Consider the following 6,659-nt stretch of genomic DNA (forward strand, 5'->3'; position numbering starts at 1 on the left):
GCACCTGACGAGATCGTAAGAAGGTCCCAGATGCTCTGGACTAAAGCGCAGTTTTGACTGTGTGGGTGCTGGGAATCAAACCCAGGGAGGTCCTCTGAGAGAGCAGCCAGCGCGCTCACCTAGTAAACCACCCTTCCGCCAGCATTTCCGCAAGATGTGATGCTTAAAAAGTAGCCACAGCCTCTGGTCCTCCAGCCTTCAGGAAGCCCAGTTTGAAGGCAATGGCGTCTCTCCAACCCTACAGCCCCACTCCCCTTCTGAGCTGGCAGCAGTCACTTCGTTGGCATCCCAGCTCCCGCAGCCCACCTCCACCCTTCCTCTACCTTTCTTGTAGTGAACATCATCCATGGTCCTAGCTGCTCAGGGCACCATCTATAGATGCCCCACACTGGTCCCCAGCAGCAATGCCTGAGGATGCTGGGACCTAACTGGACACAGCTCTGAGTCCCTCCAGCTGTTCGGAGCATGTGGGGTTATCTGTGATTGCCATTGTCTCAGGATTAATAATAATAATGAAGAAGAAGAGGAAGATGGAGAAGGAGGAGAAAGAGGAGGAAGAGGAAGAGGAGAAGGAGGAGGAAGAGGAGGAGGAGAAGGAGGAGGAAGAGGAGAGGAGAAGGAGGAGGAAGAGGAGGAGGAGAAGGAGGAGGAAGAGGAGGAGGAGAAGGAGGAGAAAGAGGAGGAGGAGAAGGAGGAGGAAGAGGAGGAGGAGAAGGAGGAGGAAGAGGAGGAGGAGAAGGAGGAGGAAGAGGAGGAGGAGAAGGAGGAGAAAGAGGAGGAGGAGAAGGAGGAGGAAGAGGAGGAGGAGAAGGAGGAGAAAGAGGAGGAGGAGAAGGAGGAGGAAGAGGAGGAGGAGAAGAAGAAGAAGAAGAAGAAGAAAAGAAGAAGAAGAAGAAGAAGAAGAAGAAGAAGAAGAAGAAGAAGAAGAAGAAGAAGAAGAAGAAGAAGAAGAAGAAGAAGAAGAAGAAGAAGAAGAAATGTGCAAGCCAGGGCTATCTATATAGCACAGAGGGATGCCCTAGCACAGAATCCCCCAGTGGCTCAGCAGACAGAACTTGTCATAGTAAGTTCCAGGCCCTCCCCAGGACACCCATTCTCTCAGCCCCTCCTCTTGCTTCCACAGGGGACGGCCCAAATCAGTGAGCTCCTTCCCTGATGGCCTTCCCTGTCCTTCCTGGCCTGCTTGGCCCACAGAAGTCTCCCTTCTACAGTGAGGTCTCCCACAGCCAGTCATTCCTGCTGGAGATGCAGGCATCTCCTGAGGAGGGAGAACCTTGCCTGAAGTCATGGTGGAGCCACCATGTCAGGCTTTCACAAGTTAAGTGACGTCTCTCTGTGTCAGGCCTTGGGGACACCGGACCAGGACACACACACCCCTTTATCCATGGAATGATTCCATAACTCAGGGAAAGATGTCACTCAAAACCTGAGGCAGGGTGATACCAGAGGGTCCGAGGAGAGGGGAGCAGGATGAGGATGCAGCCAAGGAAGCTTCCGAAGAGGAAGTGAGAGTCTCAGAGCAGTGGAGGGCAGAGCGGGGGTGAGGTGGGGCCAGCTGACTGGGCACGGTGGCACACCCTCGTCAGAGGAGCAAGGCTGGCCAAGAAAGGTCCTGCAAAACCCCATGCCGCCTTTACACACAGCTCCTGGAAGAGCCAGCAGACCCAGGACAGCCTGCTGGGGGCTCACCCAGCCCCAGAGCACGACATGGCTGTCTTGTTAGAGCTGGTACCAAGGTTCTGAGCATAGCAACACAGGAGAAATCACCAGCCCGGTGGCTTGAAGAAAGGGAAGCCCTCAATGATGGGCCAGATTCCCCAAGGACATTAGGGGGCCAACAAGACAGTCAGGAGCCAGCAGGGCGGAAGCCCTTCCAATAGTCACAGCTGCCTCTCAACCTCAGGTCTAGAGGAGCTTCATGGCTCTTTGGTCCCCGAAGTGGGGTGGGGGTGGGGACAAGAGGAGGATGGGGGAGGCCGGGGTGTGCAGGTAGAAAGACCAGAGGGGGATCCCTTCCATCTTTCAGCTTGCTAGCAAATGCCCAGAATTTACATATTCATTCATTCATTCATTCATTCATTCAGACATTTCTTCAGTGATGAGCCCCTCTCAGACACTGAAGCAATGACCGAGACAAATCAGATTCTTAGCCTGAAGACACTTTGGTCTAGAGGGCGACAGACCAGACATAAATAACCTCAAGGCTGACAGGGTCCAGGAACACGGTGTGGGAGGTGGCCTCTCACCTGGGCGACAGGAAGCCACTTGGAGGGGGATGATCTAAGAAAACCGGGCTGAGGGCAGAGCTTCCCAAACCATTGGCAATCTGCACCCCAGCTGTGCCAGGGCCCCTGACAATGGTAGCTATTTCTGGTTGTGCCTAGAAAAAGAAGGTGGCCGCAAGTGTGACGTCCCCCCCCCCCCCAAGCTGCAGAGCTGGGCTTGGGGAGGTGGGGGGAAACTGGGGTTTAAAGCTGGGTCTAGCCAAGCTCTGGAGTTTGCCACCGTGTCCCAGACACATTAATGACCTTTTAATCTTTCCACAGCCTCCTGAAAGGTGAACACTACCGGGGGAGGGAGCGCCCCAACCGTGACCAAATGGTCCGAGGTTGGTGGAGGGAGGGCAGTGTGGCGCAGAGAGGATTCTGCTGCATCTGCGGGGGCCCTGAGCATCACTACCTCCTCTCTCCTTCCACCCCCCCCACCCCAGCTGGTGGGGGGAGGGGTCGGAAGCAAAGAAGGAAGTACCTGTAATCTAAACCAGACATCGCCGGCTGTGCTTCTCCCCCAGCCCACTCTGGTCCAGAAATAACATACGCACCAAGCTGGCACAGGCCCACCTATCCCAGCTGGTCCCACAAAAACACACTCAACACCCGGGGCCAGGCCCCAGTTTCCCAACAAACCTATTTCCTCTTCTTTCCTCGGGGTAAAGGCCTCCCCTTCGGCATCCCCAAGGGGCCTAGTTCAGGGCCATCCTGGCATTGCCTGGGTCCAGCCCAGGAGCGTCCCCGGGTGCGCGCCCACCTCTCTCCAGGTCCCTGTCCTCGGCTGCGTCCAACGCCACCACACGCTGGGGACCTGCATCCCTCACTGGGGCCCTGGCCTCCCCGCACCCGCACCCCATCCCGCGTTCGCTCCACGTTTTAGACCCAGTACCTGGGCGCCGGAGCTCCGGACACCATCGGCGGCGGGGGGCGAAGCGGGCGGCGGCGGCCCGGCCTCAAGCCCGGACGGCTTCCCGGGGGAGGAGGAGATCGGCGCGACCGTCGCGCGTCTCTCCGGGGCTGCGGGAAGGAGGAAGGTCAGAGACTCCGCGGAGCGCTGCGCCGCGCGGGGGCGGAGGCGGCGCGGATTAGAGCGGCTTCTCCGCGAGCCAATGGCGGCGCAGTGGCTGCGCAGGTGGCAGCGCCGTGGTACCCGGAGGCCGCGCCCTCCCGGCCGCTTGCTCACAGGCTCGGTGCGTGGTTCCTGCGCCCTCCTAATCCCAGCCCCTCACGAGTGGGTGCACGCAGGATAGAGGCTTGCCTAGGTCTAGCCCTGGTGTGATGACCTCTGCCCTTGTGTGTGTGCGGGGAGGGGTGTGCATGCAGGACAGGGCCTTTCTATCTAGCCCCGGTGTGATGACCCCCCTACCCGTGTGTGTGGGTGCTTTCAGGACAGGGCCCTTCTCTCTAGCCGTGGTGTAATGACCCCATCTTCTACCCATGCGGGGAGGGGCGCACACAGGACAAGGACCTACAGTCTAGTCCTGGCATGATGACCCCATTCTCTACCAATGTGTGAGGGGACGCTTGCAGGACAGGAGCCTGCTGTCTAGCCCTGGTGTGATGACCCCTCCTCTATGTGTGTGTGTGTGTGTGTGTGTGTGGATGCAGGCAGAACAGGAACCTGTGGTCTAGTCAAAGAGAGAGAGAGAGAGCGCTCTCCTGCTCTTCATCCTATGCTCCCCCACCCAGCAAAGCGGACTTAAGGCCTTTTCTGAGGCTTTCTGGGACTTGGGTCCACGCTTCCAGGAGCCAGACTTCCGCCCCAGGAGTGGGGTCTAAGGCAGTTTCATTCAATGTCTCTGCTGCGCCTCCCTGTGATAAACCAGACACTGAGTGATGGGACGGCCGGGGACTTTAACAGAACAAAACTGACTACCTCGAGAGGGGTGGGGGTCAAAGCCTTTAATCCCAGCACTCGGGAGGCAGAGGCAGGCAAATCTCTGTGAGTTGGAGGCAAGTCTAGTCTACAGAGTTATGGCTACACAGAGAAACCCTGTCTTGAAAAAATATATATAATATATAAACAAACAAAAAACAAAACCAAGCAAACAGAAAAACCGACTACCTCTGCCTCCCCCAGCTCACGCTCAGGAGAGAGCTGGGTGTTCACAAGGGGAGGAGAGTGTATCTTGAAGTGGTATGCCCAAAACTGAAAACAGATCTGTAGAGAACAACACAGAACTGTGGCCAGGACCGGAGTGGGTGAGGCTGATGTTGAACACTAGACTTCCAATGAGGCCGCGTGGACTCTGGGTTTGCCGCAGACTGCACTGCTCTTTCTTGCACCCCTGAGCCGAAGCGCATGTGTCTATACTTCCTGAATCCCCTGGTCAAGAACCCTCACTGTGAGCTCTGAAGTTCACCACTTCAGGGACCCAGAAGAATGCCCGAGAACAGCGTTTGCTCCTTTGGTAAGAATTCTCTGCGCACTGGTTCCAAGCTAGATCGTTAGAGCCTGAAAAAAGACAACACCAATCGAGCAGGCCACAGGGCAAACCTACACTGGGGTTAGAGCAGACAGTCAAGGGTGTAGACGGATTAGTCAGGGACAGAGCAACAAAATGAATGTCTATTCCAGGGACTTGTTAGGCCAGCTAACACAGTAGAAGCCGGCTGCTGCCTACCTCAGCGGTCCCCATTCGGCCTGGGGTATTTCTTAAGAACCACAGTAGTTACTGTTGGCCTGCAGTAGGCTCTGGGAGGTTGAGGTGGGGATCTGGAGGCAGCTGCTGCAGCGACAGAACGGACGGAAAGGGAAGGCAGGCAAGCAAACTGTACTGTTTTATCCTGAGACTTCTTATAGTAGGACACCACAGGAAGATGCCAGCCACCATGGGAAAGTGTCTTCTCCCCTCAGTGAATGATCCGGATTAGGTGGTGCTCCAGGGAGGGTTGGGGGCCCTCTGGGCGGAGCTGCCCTGCAAGCTTTGCTAGAAGTGCTGAAAGGCAGCTGAAATTCTGGTTAGCCAGATGGCACAGGAGTTGGGGGACTTCTAGGCAAGGCCAGCACCTGTACACAGGTGTACGGTAGCCCGCGGCTGATGAGGCCCACCCTCTATTCCAGCCTCAGCACCTCCCAATTCCCGTTCTCCACACCTCAACCCAGAGTTTCCCATCAGCCCCAGGCAAAGGTGTGAGGCTCGCGTGGGTGGGACAGAGTTCACTTAGCTCCCAGTGAACACTCCTGTGACTCAGCCTTGTGTGGCAAGCTGTTTAAGTGGCGCATCTGGGGCCTAGGGGAGCCACTGACACACCCGGGGCTCCATGCATTGTACTGACAGTGAGGATGGTTACACTTCCCTGGTGAGGTGCTGGAACCAAAGGATGCAAAGTGACTGGCCCTTGAAACCTAATACAGAGGGTGAGGGTTGAGAAGGCAGAGAGAAGTCAGTGAGTTCTCTCAATAATAAAATAATAATAGTAATTTTAAGAAAAAAAGCCAGAGGAGTCCACAGCACCAGACTTTCCAAATAGGACAGGCATGCGCTGTCCCTTAGTGGTAGACTTTGGAGGGTGCTAAGAGTCAGAAGGGGATGCGCACAGGGCAGAAGGTTGTGATTCAGTAGGGAAGAGAGGCCAGAGGCTGAGAGGGAAGCAGCTGCCCTCATAGGAGCTGTGGACCCAGTCAGGAGGCCAGGCAGGCTTTGAGGAGTTTCTCAGCTGGCGGAGCTTGTGCCTAGCGCACTCACTCAAATCCCAGGGCTCAAGCTCTAGCACCCCCTCTCTGGGTGCAGTGGTGCAGACCCGGGAGCCTAGCACTCAGGAAGCAAAGGCTGGAGAGCCAGAAGGTCAGGTCAGCATCCTCTGGCACACAGTGAGCTTGAGGTCAGCTTGGGCCCTTGAAAATTCAAACAGGACGGGCGGCGGTGGCGCACGCCTTTAATCCCAGCACTCGGGAGGCAGAGGCAGGAGGATTCGAGGCCAGCCTGGTCTACAAGAGCTAGTTCCAGGAAAATTCAAACAGGAGTGCTTGCTCCGGCAGCACATAGACTAAAATTGGAACGATACAGAGAAGATCAGCACGGCCCTGCACAGGGATGACACACAAATTCATGAAGCGTTCCATGTTTTTCCTAGACAACAATGAGGACTCTAAGAGAGACATACGTGGATCTAATCTACATGGGAAGTAGAAAAAGACAGGATCTCCTGAGTAAACTGGGAGCATGGGGACCTTGGGAGAGGGTTGAAGGGGGGGAGAGATCCAGGGAGGGGAGCAGAGAAAAATGTAGAGCTCAATAAATATCAATTAAAAAAAAAAGAAAGAAAGAAAATTCAAACAGGAGGCCAGGCAGGGTGGCACTAGAGTTTAATCCCAGCACTCGGGAGGCAGAGGCAGGTGGATCTCTGTGAGTTCAAGGCTAGCCTGGCCTACAGAGTGAGTTCCAG

The 6,659-nt window shown here is 55.9% G+C and overlaps 1 non-coding gene across 1 annotated transcript; it reads left to right on the top strand.

Moving 5' to 3' along the window:
* The first annotated feature begins 6,236 nt into the window (after window positions 1-6,236).
* Window positions 6,237-6,342, top strand: LOC119824155. Its single transcript, XR_005287075.1, has one exon. It is a non-coding gene; the product is annotated as a U6 spliceosomal RNA (small nuclear RNA).
* Window positions 6,343-6,659: the final 317 nt, after the last annotated feature.

Source organism: Arvicola amphibius, chromosome 9 (assembly GCF_903992535.2).
Source record: "Arvicola amphibius chromosome 9, mArvAmp1.2, whole genome shotgun sequence".
Classification (NCBI taxonomy): Eukaryota; Metazoa; Chordata; class Mammalia; order Rodentia; family Cricetidae; genus Arvicola; species Arvicola amphibius.